Here is a 16,456-nt window from a genome sequence, read left to right on the forward strand (position 1 = left end):
ATGTTTGTTATTAATGAGAATATGATTTGAATGTTCATTGTATGAAAATTGATGAAACATTGATATATTTGATATAAAGGGGAAGAAATCCCGGTGGAATGGAAGGAAAATTTGATGGATCTCTAAAAAGGAATTGACGGTAAAAAGGATCTAGCCCGGACGGGTGATGCTATCTGGATATAGCCCTCCCGAAGAATATGTGGAAAATGGATTTAGCCCGGACGGGTAATCCGAATTAGGGTCTGAATTTAGCCTAGACTGGTAATTCAGATCCAAGCTCATTAGAGTAATTGTCATTGCAGGGGATTTAGCCTGGACTGGTAATCCCGACAATACTCTATGAGTTTATATTACAGGGGATTTAGCCTGGACTGGTAATCCCGCTGTAAGAAATGAAGTTCGCGGGAGTGTGCTCTCTGAATTGAAAAATGTGCGCACATGAATATGAATTCACGGACCCGAATTTGTACACTAAAGTGTACCCCTGAAAATCCATCAAAATTTCGAGAAATCAACAGGATAAAAATAGAAAATGATAAGTACTTAAAATCATGAAATTATACTTGAAATACATAGAAATGATAATTATTTGATATACTGAAATATGACATGGAAAATACATGTATGTGAAACTTGCCTGATAATTATAAATATTTAAGATTATGAACTGCTACTGGAATAAATATACATTGAACTTATAAAAATAATGGTACATGAAATATTGTCATAATGAATTGAATGATTTATATTTAAGAAGAAACAACAAGAAAATGATATGTATCATGACATGTAAATATGAGACTATCTTTGATACGTTGATACAAGGAAAATTATGTGTATTAAGACGAGTAATAAATTTAAGTGAGACATGACGAGAAAATAAGTTTTTCAATATTATAGTATGCTGACCAATGTTGTTGCTTGAAGTTTTGGCAATAGCCAAATTACTGTTGAATGATAATATGTTTAATTATAAGGTGCATTAGAATGGTAAGTGCTTAGATGAAAATATAATTGAGCTTATGAAAGAGTGGAAAGGTTTCAGTTATGCAATTTCTTATGAAAAGATTTGTTATGTGATACGCCCGTATGAATCTTGCACCTAATTCGGAAATAAAAAAAATCTAAAATCTATATGTATATATTTAGGATTTTGCGAAAAATTCCCTATGATTCTGATTTAGTCCCAGTAGGTTCCTAATGAATGTTTTGGGCTTCGAGGGCCCAATAGAGGGACGTTATGATTATTTTCAGAATATGAATAATAAATAACTTAGAATTATTGAAATGTTTAATAAAATTCGATAATGCCTCGTGCCCTATTCCGAAAACGGATACGGGTAGCGGGTGTTACACTTTCATTTTTAGATTTTCGAAGTCCCTCCTTAAGTTGATCAACTGCTACTACTTGGTTTTGTCTGACCCCTGAAACTCTTACTTAAGCTTGTCCTAAGCCTGCTTTGGAGAGTCACAGGCGATTATCCTTGTGAAGATTACATCTAAGACTCCATTTTGTAGACAGGACATTGCCTTATACTTCTTGGCACAGTCCTCATTGTACTGACTAATCTGAGCTATTGTAGGATTAGCTCTCAAAGGTGGTGGCTCTGTATCAGCTTGAACCACACTCCAAAGGTCATGAGCCTATAGGTATGTCTTCATTTTCACAGTCCAAATGTTGTAGTTTTCACCATCAAAGGCAGGTGGTGCGGGTGGTGAGAAGATCATACTTTTGTAGCAACAAAAAAAACAACAACAAAGCTTCTATTTCTTTTCTTTCAAACAAATAAGCAACACACAACAAAAGGCCCTCAAAGATGACAGGCTTTGATACTGTTTGTTGAGTTTTTGATAGCAACGAAAGATCAAAACAAAAAAAGTGTTGAAAGAAGAAAAAAAGAAGCTAAAATGATTCAGATGAGAGGAAAAACTGAAAATTTTCTCATATCCATTTTTGTTCAAAATACATTACTTAAAATAGCTCCCTTAATTTTGGGACAATACAAACGTTGCTTGTGCTTTTGTATAAGCTGTAAAATCATCTTAATAATAACCTAAGCACCTACTAAATCAGCTAAATAGGTGACTTTCCTTAAGAACACCAAAATTACATTCCAACTTACACAATTAACTTGTTACATACACAACTAACTAAGTCATAAAACAAAAAGTAAAAGGCTTCATGCTGCTGCATTGCAAGCCAACTTTCAACAGTTAATGACCAAGATCTACCGGATTCTAATCGTATTATTTCCTACAAAGATACCTTCATTGGAAGAGAATTTGGTGACTACCAACAAACCCTAATGAACAGCTTGGAAGACATGGATGAGGAAGTTGATGATAACCTCTCTCAAGAACTTGACCAACTCATTGACGAGGAAGGGGTGACATCTCCTAGTCTTTCGAAGAATGAAAAACACCGTATTTGAGCAAAATGGGAAAAGCCCTAATCATTAAAACTTTAGGTAAAATCCTAGGATACCAATATCTATTGTTTAAACTTAATATGTGTGACAGCCCTAAATTGACCCTAGTTGGAAAGTGGTTTCGGGACCACTAAACCGAGTCACAAAAATAATTAGATGTTATATTCTATGTTTATTTCATGTGAAAGTGCATGTGTGAAAATTTCATGCTTTGATTTTGCCAATTGTGAGTGAAATTATGAAATATGACTCATGTGAAAATTTTTGCAAATGCTATGGGCTAATTTATAGTGGCCAAATAACTTATAGTATGAAATAGGTGGATTTGCATGTCAAATTTCCCACCTTAAAACATAGTGGCCGGCCATGATGGGCATGATAAGCATTTGTGCAAATTTTTTTATATTGGAATTATGGCATAAGTATGGCACAAATAAAAAAATGTTATTTTGTGTCATAAAATGTTAGTAATAAAATAAATAAAAGAGAGAATAAAAGAAAAGTAATGAAAAAAAAAAGAAGGGATCATCATTCATGTTCTTGCTAGCCAAATCTAAAGAAAAAAAAATTTGTTCATCTTTTATCATCCTTGGCCGAAAATGCTAAGAAGAAGGGGGAAGGGGAAGTAAAACATTCGGCCACTCCTTCTAGTCTTGAATAAGGTATGTAATTCATGGTAGCTTTTGGAAATTGTTGAATGTATTAAGCTAGTTACTAAGTCCCTTAGTTAGCCCATGTTCAAATCTTGAATCTTGTTGGTAACATGAGCAATCGGCCATGAGAAAATGTTCAAGAAATGGTTGTTGTTCATGTTATTTGGATGAGAAACGAGTTAAAATGGTCTTGGTGTAGTTGCCGAATTTGAATTAGGAAGTTATTGAGTAATGTTTATACCTTAAGTGATAGAATAGAGTGAATGCTTGGAATGTGATATGTGTGAATTATATGTTAAATTAAGGTTTGCTAAGCTAGCTATTAAGGTGAAATGCAAATGTTAGTATTTGATTTGGTAATAATCTGCTTGGGGACAGCAGCAGTAAGGTGATTTTGGAAAATCGTCATAATTTGTAGGAGTTGAATTAGAAGCTGAGTAAATTATGTCATTAAAGCTTGAAGAGTCTATTTTCTTACAAAAGAAACTATAAAAACAAAAGAGTTACCGATCTTGAGATATTTGAAGTATTGTGGGGCTGAGTCAAAACGACTACTAGATTCCCTGTTCTGTTTTTAGAAAATCATTATAAATTGTACAAAAATGATTATAAGATAAAATTTATATGCTTAGACTCCTTAATGAGTCTAGTTTCAAATGAAATCAAATACAACACATTTTGAATTCTGTAAAATGAGAAATTTGATTCGTAGTGAAGAGTGGTCAGATTAGTCAAACAGTGAAACAGGGGAAACTTTAAGAAAAATCTGGTATTGATTGGCCAAGCCTAAAATTCTGAAAATTTTATGGATGGAAGATATACGAGTCTATATTCAGGGAAAATTAACGGAAAGTGATTTGGAGTTTTGTAGCTCCAGTTATAAATAATTTAGTGACTACTGCTCAGGAAAAATCGCTCGTAGTGAATATGTGATTTTGTTGTAAACATTAATGAAAATTTGCTAATGAATTATTTATTGATTTTTATAAAGCTTACTATAATCTATGTGTGTGAAAGTCGAATCAATATATATATTATTCTGAAAGTAATACTTGAATAGTCGATTAATGACTATTTTAAAATTTGTTGAACTTAAGCTCAAGAGCAAAGGGGAACTAAATCCGATAAAGGGAAGGAAAAAGTAATTGAATAGCCATTGAAGTCGTTCGACAACATCCGAGGTAAGTCTTCGAGTAATGACCCCACTTGAATTATATTGAAATGATTAGTCATACTATGATGGATAGCCGATTGTGCATAGAGACTATGTTATAAAGCCAAATGAAAGCATGCTCTTTGTGTGTGGCTATTGAGCCGAAAATTGGAAAGGTTTAATAAATGTTTTGTGTTTGAGCCTTAGTAACGAAAATAAGATATGGATGTGTTATGATTATTGATATATGTGTGCATGAGCATTTGTATATATAACCGGGCTAAGACCCGAAGGCATTTGTGCGAGTTGATATATCCGGGCTAAGACCCGCAGGCATTTGTGCGAGTTGATATATCCGGGCTAAGACCCGCAGGCATTTGTGCAAGTTGATATATCCGGGCTAAGACCCGAAGGCAATTGTGCAAGTTGATATATCCGGGCTAAGACCCGAAGGCATTCGTGCGAGTTGCTATGCCCGGGCTAAGACCCGAAGGCAATTGTGCTTGTGGTAATATCCGGCTAAATTCTGAAGAAACTTGGGCATGAATGTGAGCGTTTTGTGCTGTAATAAATTCAATTAATACGCTCAACAAACCCAAAGGATAAGGTATGTTTGCATGTGCTTCGGAAAAGTCGATTCGTTTTAAGTAGTATTCGTTCAATCGACTAACGAACTTTTGGGCTTTTATATGGGTTGATACCTTGTGTATATATGTTGACGAATTGTGAAGTAAGCATGATTATGAGAATGTGTATTAATAAAGTGATTCATTTAGTTATGTGAATGTAATACTTTAGTCAAAGCCGAATTCATTACTTGAAACTTACTAAGCTTTAAAATGCTTACCCCGTTGCTTTGGCTCTCTGTTTTCTAGATTTTGTTCGTTAGCTATCGGATTCGGGATCATCGAAGTCGAAGTCATCCACACTATCAAAGCTCTTTTGGTGCTCTTTTAGTTGAACTCTAGATATGGCATGTATAGGACTACCCCTTGTTGTTTTAAGCACTTTTTGTGATGTGTGTGTGTACAGCCATGCGAAAATGGCTTGTAGAAGTGGAGTATGGCATTAGACCATTTGTGTTTATGTATGTATATATGGTTTCATGATGTGACTATGGTTTGGAATGGAAGTGTTGGGCAAATGATCAGCCATTGGAATGGCTAAATATGATCATATGTGGACCTATGTATGACAAGACCCTAGTTGGTCCATGGTAACCACGAAATAGGTAAAGTTTACCTTGAAAACAGATGCTGACAGCAGCAGTGGTGTGGATTTGAAAAATCACAAAAATTTGTAGGAATGGAATTAAATAGTGAATAAATTATGTAATCGAACCTTGATGAATCTATTTTCATATGAAAGTAACGAAACAATCATATGAACAGTATATTAAGAGATATTAAAGTTCTCGTGAAACAGGGCCAGAACGGTTTCTGGATCTTCTGTTTCGACTTTGAAAACTTACCATAAATTAACCAGAGATAATTAGGAGTTATACCACATATGTATAGATTCCTCTCTGAGTCTAGTTTCTATAGAAACAAACGGCATCAGTATTGGAGCCCTGTACAAGGAGATATCCAAGTCCTAATGCGCAAAGGTCAGGGTAGTCGATCCCTGTAACATGGGAGACTTTGACTAATAAACTGTACTAATTGGCGTGACCAAAAATTTTAGAAAAAAATATGTAGATGGGCATGTGAGTCTAGTTTCAGGGAAAAATCACAAAACTGATTTTCGAGTTGTGAAACTCAAGATATGATTTTTAAAGCGACTATTACGCAGATTGGCAGTGTCTGGAAAATTTTTAAAAGTCTGTTAACACCTCGTGTTCGACTCCGGTGACGGTCTCGGGTTCGGGGTGTTACACTTTGATTGGTATCAGAGCCACGGTTTAGTCGATTCTAGGACTACCGTAATGCGTTGGGTCTAGCTATACATGCCATTTTATGTGATTATTTGATAGTGTGGATATTTCTGACATTTGCAAATGTATTCATTTATAGTAATGGATCCCGATCCCGACCGAGAGGTAGCTGATGATCTTGAGAGTGTAGCGCCTGCTCCCGCACAAGGGACAGCGCCGGCGGACTCTCAACCTAATGCTAGTAACCCGAATGATGAAGCTAGACAAGCTTTCTATAGCGTGATGAATGATTGGTTCAACCAATACATTCGAACTAATACGGCTGTTCCACAACCTCCATTCCCGACAAATACCACCCCCGCACCTACAATACCTCCGGTAATTGACCAAATAAGGTCAAATAAGCCCCCAGTTGACAGAATCCGAAAACATGGGGCTACTGAATTTAAGGCTACGGATAGCGATGATGCCGAGCAAGCTGAACTTTGGTTGGACAACACTATCCGGGTACTCGATGAGCTATCTTGTACACCTGATGAATGCCTAAAGTGTACTATCTCCTTGTTACGCGATTCTGCCTACTATTGGTGGAGTACTCTGACTTCTGTTGTGCCTCGAGAGCAAGTAACTTGGGAGTTTTTCCAAACTGAGTTTCGGAGAAAGTATATCAGTCAGAGATTTGTTGATCAAAAATGGAAGGAATTTCTTGAGCTTAAGCAAGGTTCTATGTCAGTTACTGATTACGAGCGAAAATTTGTTAGACTTAGTAGATACGCTCGGGAATGTGTTTCGTCCGAGGCTATCATGTGTAAACGCTTCGAGGATGGGCTGAATGAAGATATAAAAATGTTCGTTGGCATTCTTGAAATACGAGAGTTCGTAGTACTTGTCGAGCGAGCTTGTAAAGCTGAAGAGCTTAGAAAAGAAAAACAAAAAGTTGATGTGGGAACAGGGGAGTTTCGTAAAAGATCCTCGGGAAAGTCTCTTCAACAGGCATCGAAGAAATTTCGAGATGATGTGGGCCGGTTTAGAGGCACTTCGGGCCTTTTTAGACGAGATCGTGATCGACCCCCTGTGGGTACCCGAGGCACTTCGATCGCTAGTGTTGGGAATGAACGTCGAGACAAAACAGAATGTCGATATTGCGGTAAATGGCATTCGGGGAGTTGTAGATTCCATGACCGCTCCTGTTACAAGTGTGGATAGTTGACCACTTCATCAAAGATTGCCCGAGGTTGTCTGAACAGAATGTAAATCAGAATGGGAAACCGGGTGCTACCACTGCTCGAGGTAGACCATCTAAAATACGGGCAATGCTAGTGGTGGTCAGAGAGGATCTAGAGATGCTACGACCGGATCCGAGGCTCGTGCGCCTGCTAGAGCTTATGCTATACGTGCCCGCGAGGATGCTTCTTCGCCTGATGTTATTACCGGTACTTTCACTCTCTTTGATACTAATGTAATTGCTTTGATTGACCCCGGTTCTACTCATTCTTACATATGTGAAACCTTAGCATCCAGTAAGACTTTACCTATTGAGTCTACTGAGTTCGTAATTCGGGTGTCAAATCCCTTGGGTCGTTACGTGCTTGTCGACAAAGTGTGTAAGAAATGTCCCCTAGTGATTCGAGGTTCCTGTTTTCCGGCGGACTTGATGCTTTTGCCGTTTGATGAATTTGATGTTATTCTCGGGTTGGATTGGTTGACCGTGCATGATGCGGTTGTGAATTGCAAAAGCAAGACTATTGATTTGAGGTGCACAAATAACGAAGTAATCCGAGTTGAGTCTACAGACTTGGATGGGTTGCCAGTTGTAATATCCTCAATGTTGGCCCAGAAATATGTAAGAAAAGGGTGCGAAGCATACCTTGCGTATGTACTTGATGACAAAGAATTAGAAAAGAAACCCGAATCTGTGCCGGTGGTTTGTGAATACCTAGATGTTTTTCCTGAAGAATTATCGGGTTTACCACCTATTCGGGAGGTAGAGTTTGGTATTGAGCTTGTACCTGGGACTACGCCGATTTCGATAGCTCCGTATCGTATGGCACCAACCGAGTTAAAAGAGTTGAAAGCTCAGTTGCAAGAATTGACGGATAGAGGTTTTGCTCGACCAAGTTTCTCACCTTAGGGTGCACCAGTATTGTTCGTGAAAAAGAAGGACGGAACCATGAGGTTGTGCATTGACTATCGTCAACTGAATAAAGTGACGATAAAGAATAAATATCCGTTACCGCGTATTGATGATTTGTTTGATCAACTAAAGGGAGCCTCAGTGTTCTCAAAAATAGATTTGAGATCGGGTTATTATCAGTTGCGGGTTCGAGATTCGGATGCACCCAAAACTGCTTTCAGAACGAGGTACGGTCACTACGAATTCTTAGTGATGCCGTTTGGGCTTACTAATGCCCCTGCGGTATTTATGGATTTGATGAATCGGATCTTCAGACCATATTTGGATCGGTTCGTAGTTGTGTTCATTGATGACATCTTGGTCTATTCAAGAGATGAGACCGAACATGCTGAGCACCTGAGACTAGTGTTGCAAATGTTGCGGGATAAGCAGTTATATGCTAAGTTCAGTAAGTGTGAGTTCTGGTTAAGAGAGGTTAGCTTCTTGGGTCATGTGGTATCCGCATCGGGTATTCGAGTTGACCCGAGCAAAATTTCAGCCATACTTAACTGGAAGCCTCCAAGAAATATTACTGAAGTTCAGAGCTTTTTGGGACTCGCCGGTTATTACCGACGATTTGTCAAAGGTTTCTCGATGATAGCCACACCAATGACGAAGCTACTTCAAAAGGATGTTAAGTTCGAATGGACGGAGAAATGTCAGAAAAGTTTTGATCAACTAAAAACTTATTTGACTGAAGCTCCAATTTTAGTGCAACCCGAATCAGGCAAAGAGTTTGTCATTTATAGTGACGCATCCCTACTTGGGCTGGGCTGCGTATTGATGCAAGAAGGTCGAGTGGTGGCCTATGCGTCGAGATAATTAAAGCCACACTAGAAAAATTATCCGACTCATGATCTTGAACTAGCTGCCATCGTGTTTGCTTTAAAAATATGGCGACATTACCTATTTGGTGAAAAGTGCCATGTATTTTCGGATCACAAAAGTCTCAAATATTTGATGACTCAGCGAGACTTGAATCTGCGACAAAGATGTTGGCTTGAGTTGTTGAAAGATTACGAGCTTGTCATTGATTACCACCCGGGAAAGGCTAATGTGGTTGCGGACGCCTTAAGCCGGAAGTCATTGTTTGCTTTACGAGCGATGAATGTGCATTTGTCTGTTCTACCCGACAATGTGTTAGTAGCTGAATTAAAAGCCAAACCATTATTGACTCATCAAATTCGTGAAGCTCAGAAAGTCGATGATGAATTGGTTGCAAAACGGGCTGAGTGTGTTCCGAACAAGGAATCGGAGTTTCAAATTGATGATGATGATTGTTTGAGGTTCAGAAGTCGTTTGTGTGTTCCAAGGAATTCGGAACTCATTTCGATGATTCTGAACGAAGCCCATTGTAGCCGAATGTCAATTCACCCGGGGAGTACGAAAATGTACAATGATTTGAAACGTCGATTTTGGTGGCATGGTATGAAACGAGACATCTCCGACTTTGTTTCGAGATGTTTAATATGTCAACAAGTGAAAGCGGAACATCAAGTGCCTTCAGGATTACTTCAGCCAATCATGATACCCGAGTGGAAATGGGATCGAGTCACAATGGACTTTGTGTCCGGACTGCCATTGTCAGCAAGTAAGAAGGATGCGATTTGGGTTGTTGTTGATAGACTGACTAAGTCGGCTCACTTTATCCCCGTGCGTACGGATTTTTCATTGGATAGACTAGCTGAATTGTACGTTTCTCAGATTGTGAGATTACACGGGGTACCTATTTCTATCGTGTCGGATAGAGATCCGAGATTCACCTCACGATTTTGGAAGAAATTGCAAGAAGCTTTGGGTACCAAGCTGCATTTTAGCACTTCTTTTCACCCCCAAACCGATGGTCAATCCGAGCGGATAATTCAGATACTTGAGGATATGTTGAGATGTTGCATCCTCGAGTTCAGTAGTTCATGGGAACGGTATTTACCTTTGATTGAATTCGCTTACAATAATAGTTTTCAATCAAGTATTAAGATGGCACCTTACGAGGCTTTGTACGGCCGTAAATGTCGTACACCATTGTTTGGACCGAGCTCGGTGAAAGTAAAATTTTCGGAGTTGATTTGATTAAAGATGCCGAACAAAAAGTAAAGGTAATCCGGGAAAGTCTGAAGGTAGCCACAGATCGTCAGGAATCGTATGCGGATTTGAAACGAAAGGACATTGAATATCAGGTGGGAGATAAAGTGTTCCTTAAAGTTTCGCCTTGGAAAAAGATACTCAGATTTGGCCGTAAGGGCAAATTGAGTCCGAGGTTCATTGGGCCGTACGAAATATCCGAAAGAATTGGTCCAGTTGCATATAGGTTGCTTTTACCCCCTGAACTTGAAAGGATCCACAACGTTTTTCATGTTTCGATGCTTCGACGTTATAGATCTGATCCTTCGCACGTAATAAGTCCCTCCGAGGTTGAAATTCAAGCCGATATGAGTTATGAAGAAGAACCGATTCGTATCCTGGCCCGTGAAGTGAAGGAGTTACGAAACAAAAGGGTTCCTTTAGTAAAAGTGTTATGGCTTAAGCATGGGATGGAAGAAGCTACTTGGGAACCCAAGAACTCTATGAAAGAACGATACCCAAACCTATTTACCGGTAAGATTTTCGGGGACGAAAATTTCTTAAGTGGGGGAGAGTTGTGACAGCCCTAAATTGACCCTAGTCGGAAAGTGGTTTCGGGACCACTAAACCGAGTCACAAAAATAATTAGATGTTATATTCTATGTTTATTTCATGTGAAAGTGCATGTGTGAAAATTTCATGCTTTGATTTTGCCAATTGTGAGTGAAATTATGAAATATGACTCATGTGAAAATTTTTGCAAATGCTATGGGCTAATTTATAGTGGCCAAATAACTTATAGTATGAAATAGGTGGATTTGCATGTCAAATTTCCCACCTTAAAACATAGTGGCCGGCCATGATGGGCATGATAAGCATTTGTGCAAATTTTTTTATATTGGAATTATGGCATAAGTATGGCACAAATAAAAAAATGTTATTTTGTGTCATAAAATGTTAGTAATAAAATAAATAAAAGAGAGAATAAAAGAAAAGTAATGAAAAAAAAAAAGGGATCATCATTCATGTTCTTGCTAGCCAAATCTAAAGAAAAAAAAAATGTTCATCTTTTATCATCCTTGGCCGAAAATGCTAAGAAGAAGGGGGAAGGGGAAGTAAAACATTCGGCCACTCCTTCTAGTCTTGAATAAGGTATGTAATTCATGGTAGCTTTTGGAAATTGTTGGATGTATTAAGCTAGTTACTAAGTCCCTTAGTTAGCCCATGTTCAAATCTTGAATCTTGTTGGTAACATGAGCAATCGGCCATGAGAAAATGTTCAAGAAATGGTTGTTGTTCATGTTATTTGGATGAGAAACGAGTTAAAATGGTCTTGGTGTAGTTGCCGAATTTGAATTAGGAAGTTATTGAGTAATGTTTATACCTTAAGTGATAGAATAGAGTGAATGCTTGGAATGTGATATGTGTGAATTATATGTTAAATTAAGGTTTGCTAAGCTAGCTATTAAGGTGAAATGCAAATGTTAGTATTTGATTTGGTAATAATCTGCTTGGGGACAGCAGCAGTAAGGTGATTTTGGAAAGTCGCCATAATTTGTAGGAGTTGAATTAGAAGCTGAGTAAATTATGTCATTAAAGCTTGAAGAGTCTATTTTCTTACAAAAGAAACTATAAAAACAAAAGAGTTACCGATCTTGAGATATTTGAAGTATTGTGGGGCTGAGTCAAAACGACTACTAGATTCCCTGTTCTGTTTTTAGAAAATCATTATAAATTGTACAAAAATGATTATAAGATAAAATTTATATGCTTAGACTCCTTAATGAGTCTAGTTTCAAATGAAATCAAATACAACACATTTTGAATTCTGTAAAATGAGAAATTTGATTCGTAGTGAAGAGTGGTCAGATTAGTCAAACAGTGAAACAGGGGAAACTTTAAGAAAAATCTGGTATTGATTGGCCAAGCCTAAAATTCTGAAAATTTTATGGATGGAAGATATACGAGTCTATATTCAGGTAAAATTAACGGCAAGTGATTTGGAGTTTTGTAGCTCCAGTTATAAATAATTTAGTGACTACTGCTCAGGAAAAACAGCTCGTAGTGAATATGTGATTTTGTTGTAAACATTAATGAAAATTTTCTAATGAATTATTTATTGATTTTTATAAAGCTTACTATAATCTATGTGTGTGAAAGTCGAATCAATATATATATATATTATTCTGAAAGTAATACTTGAATAGTCGATTAATGACTATTTTAAAATTTGTTGAACTTAAGCTCAAGAGCAAAGGGGAACTAAATCCGATAAAGGGAAGGAAAAAGTAATTGAATAGCCATTGAAGTCGTTCGACAACATCCGAGGTAAGTCTTCGAGTAATGACCCCACTTGAATTATATTGAAATGATTAGTCATACTATGATGGATAGCCGATTGTGCATAGAGACTATGTTATAAAGCCAAATGAAATCATGCTCTTTGTGTGTGGCTATTGAGCCGAAAATTGGAAAGGTTTAATAAATGTTTTGTGTTTGAGCCTTAGTAACGAAAATAAGATATGGATGTGTTATGATTATTGATATATGTGTGCATGAGCATTTGTATATATAACCGGGCTAAGACCCGAAGGCATTTGTGCGAGTTGATATATCCGGGCTAAGACCCGCAGGCATTTGTGCGAGTTGATATATCCGGGCTAAGACTCGCAGGCATTTGTGCAAGTTGGTATATCCGGGCTAAGACCCGAAGGCAATTGTGCAAGTTGATATATCCGGGCTAAGACCCGAAGGCATTCGTGCGAGTTGCTATGCCCGGGCTAAGACCCGAAGGCAATTGTGCTTGTGGTAATATCCGGCTAAATTCCGAAGAAACTTGGGCATGAATGTGAGCGTTTTGTGCTGTAATAAATTCAATTAATACGCTCAACAAACCCAAAGGATAAGGTATGTTTGCATGTGCTTCGGAAAAGTCGATTCGTTTTAAGTAGTATTCGTTCAATCGACTAACGAACTTTTGGGCTTTTATATGGGTTGATACCTTGTGTATATATGTTGACGAATTGTGAAGTAAGCATGATTATGAGAATGTGTATTAATAAAGTGATTCATTTAGTTATGTGAATGTAATACTTTAGTCAAAGCCGAATTCATTACTTGAAACTTACTAAGCTTTAAAATGCTTACCCCGTTGCTTTGGCTCTCTGTTTTATAGATTTTGTTCGTTAGCTATCGGATTCGTGATCATCGAAGTCGAAGTCATCCACACTATCAAAGCTCTTTTGGTACTCTTTTAGTTGAACTCTGGATATGGCATGTATAGGACTACCCCTTGTTGTTTTAAGCACTTTTTGTGATGTGTGTGTGTACAGCCATGCGAAAATGGCTTGTAGAAGTGGAGTATGGCATTAGACCATTTGTGTTTATGTATGTATATATGGTTTCATGATGTGACTATGGTTTGGAATGGAAGTGTTGGGCAAATGATCAGCCATTGGAATGGCTAAATATGATCATATGTGGACCTATGTATGACAAGACCCTAGTTGGTCCATGGTAACCACGAAATAGGTAAAGTTTACCTTGAAAACAGATGCTGACAGCAGCAGTGGTGTGGATTTGAAAAATCACAAAAATTTGTAGGAATGGAATTAAATAGTGAATAAATTATGTAATCGAACCTTGATGAATCTATTTTCATATGAAAGTAACGAAACAATCATATGAACAGTATATTAAGAGATATTAAAGTTCTCGTGAAACAGGGCCAGAACGGTTTCTGGATCTCCTGTTTCGACTTTGAAAACTTACCATAAATTAACCAGAGATAATTAGGAGTCATACCATATATGTATAGATTCCTCTCTGAGTCTAGTTTGTATAGAAACAAACGCCATCAGTATTGGAGCCCTGTACAAGGAGATATCCAAGTCGTAATGCGTAAAGGTCAGGGTAGTCGATCCCTGTAACATGGGAGACTTTGACTAATAAACTGTACTAATTGGCGCGACCAAAAATTTTAGAAAAAATATGTAGATGGGCATGTGAGTCTAGTTTCAGGGAAAAATCACGAAACTGATTTTCGAGTTGTGAAACTCAAGATATGATTTTTAAAGCGACTATTACGCAGATTGGCAGTGTCTGGAAAATTTTTAAAAGTCTGTTAACACCTCGTGTTCGACTCCGGTGACGGTCTCGGGTTCGGGGTGTTACAATATGTTACAGATCATTGCAATTGATTGATCTAGGGTATCGATTCTTTGTGGTAAAGTTCCTTTGTTCGGACGATTAGGAAGCTGTCATTAAGGGAGAGCCTTGATTCATTCATGGGTCTTTCCTTACCATGAGATGATGGCAATCGAATTTTCTAGCTTCTCAAGCATTTTTCATCTTAGATGCGGTATGAGTGATGCTGCCGGAACTTCCCATTGAGTACTACAATGTGGAAATTCTGGCAAAAATTGGTCTGTATGGACACTTTTCTCCGTATCGATAATGCTGCAAGTTCAGAAACAAGGGGTAAATACGTAAAATTTTGCATTCACGTTAAAAGACCCACTGAAGAAGTGGCTCATTTTAGATAAGAGAAAACAATTGCTTCAGTATGAGGGCCTCGAGTGCTTTTGTTTCTTTTATGGTAAGATTGGGCACCGTCGTGAGAGTTTCCCAACTCGACCTGTTGATGGTAAGGTTAATGAACAGGCCGATAGCCCCTGCACCCCTAATTTAATTGATTCTCATCAATTGAACAACACAACCCTGTTAACTCCAATCAGTTGGTTTCAGATGAGTTTTTAGTCCCTAGTTGCTTGTTCCAAAGCGCAAAGCTGTAAGGAGAGGTTCAGTCCCCAAAACTAAAGGCATTGTTGATGCTAGTAATGGATCAGTTTCATCTCTTAAAGTTGGTACTCCAACTCCCAAAATCACCCAAAATAAGCGGCCTACATCATCTGTGTCGGTTGCTCCATCATCCAAGGCTGGGAATATAGCTCATTCCATCATTACATTTAAGAAATATTAGACTTTTGCTGACATGCCAACTGTTCCATTTATTACTGCTGCTGTTTCAAGCGGTGCAGCTGCTAATGCTGCCCTCCCTAGCAGACCTGCGATTAGTAAAATAAACATGGCTGCAGACTTGCAATCTAACACGCATGACAAGCTTGTCAATTCAGTTCCTACTTTTGGGTTAGCTGCCATGAATAAGCCTAGTGAAGCTACAGCTTCATGTTAATTGGTATCAGAGCTATTTTCTTGAGGGATCTGTGAGGTTATTTGCATGTTAAAATGGAAGGAGGGTCTAGTTTTTTAGTTGCTGCACCACCAGTCTTCGATGGAGACAATTATCAGATGTGGACAGTTCGCATGGAGACTTACCTGGAGGCTTTGGATCTTTGGGAACCTCTAGAAGAGGATTACGAGGTCCCACCTCTTCCAGCAAATCCTACTGTGGCACAGATTAAAGCACAAAAGGAAAATAAGACAAGGAAATCAAAGGCAAAAGCTTGCTTATTTGCAACTGTGTCTCAAATGATTTTCACACGAATAATGTCTCTGAAATCAGGAAAGGAAATCTGGGATTACCTCAAGGCTGAGTATGAAGGAGATAAGAGGATTCGTTGAATGAAAGTCCTGAATCTAATCAGGGATTTCGAGTTACAGAAGATGAAGGAGTCTGAGTCAGTGAAAGAATATTCTGACAGACTTCTTAGCATTGCCAACAAGGTGAGATTGCTTGGTTCTGAGTTGAACGACTCTAGAATCGTAGAAAAGCTGCTGGTCACTGTTCCAGAGAAGTTTGAAGCCACCATTACTACTTTGGAGAACACCAAGGACCTGTCAAAGATCTCTCTTGCAGAGCTCTTGAATGCTTTACAAGCACAAGAGCAAAGAAGATCCATGAGGCAAGAGAGAGTGATAGAAGGGGCCTTACCTGTCAAGCATCAAGACAACAACAGGTATAAAAAGAAGAAAATTTTAAGAACCAGTCGACGAGTGAAGAAAATTCATCAGGCAATTATTAGAAGAGCAAAATAGGAGGTGTCAAGAAATCCTACCCACCTTGTCATCATTGTGAGAAGAAAGGTCATCCACCATTCAAATGTTGGAAAAGACCTGTCGCCAAATGCTCCAAATGCAATCAACTTGGACATG

Source organism: Gossypium hirsutum, chromosome D05, assembly GCF_007990345.1.
Source record: "Gossypium hirsutum isolate 1008001.06 chromosome D05, Gossypium_hirsutum_v2.1, whole genome shotgun sequence".
NCBI lineage: Eukaryota > Viridiplantae > Streptophyta > Magnoliopsida > Malvales > Malvaceae > Gossypium > Gossypium hirsutum.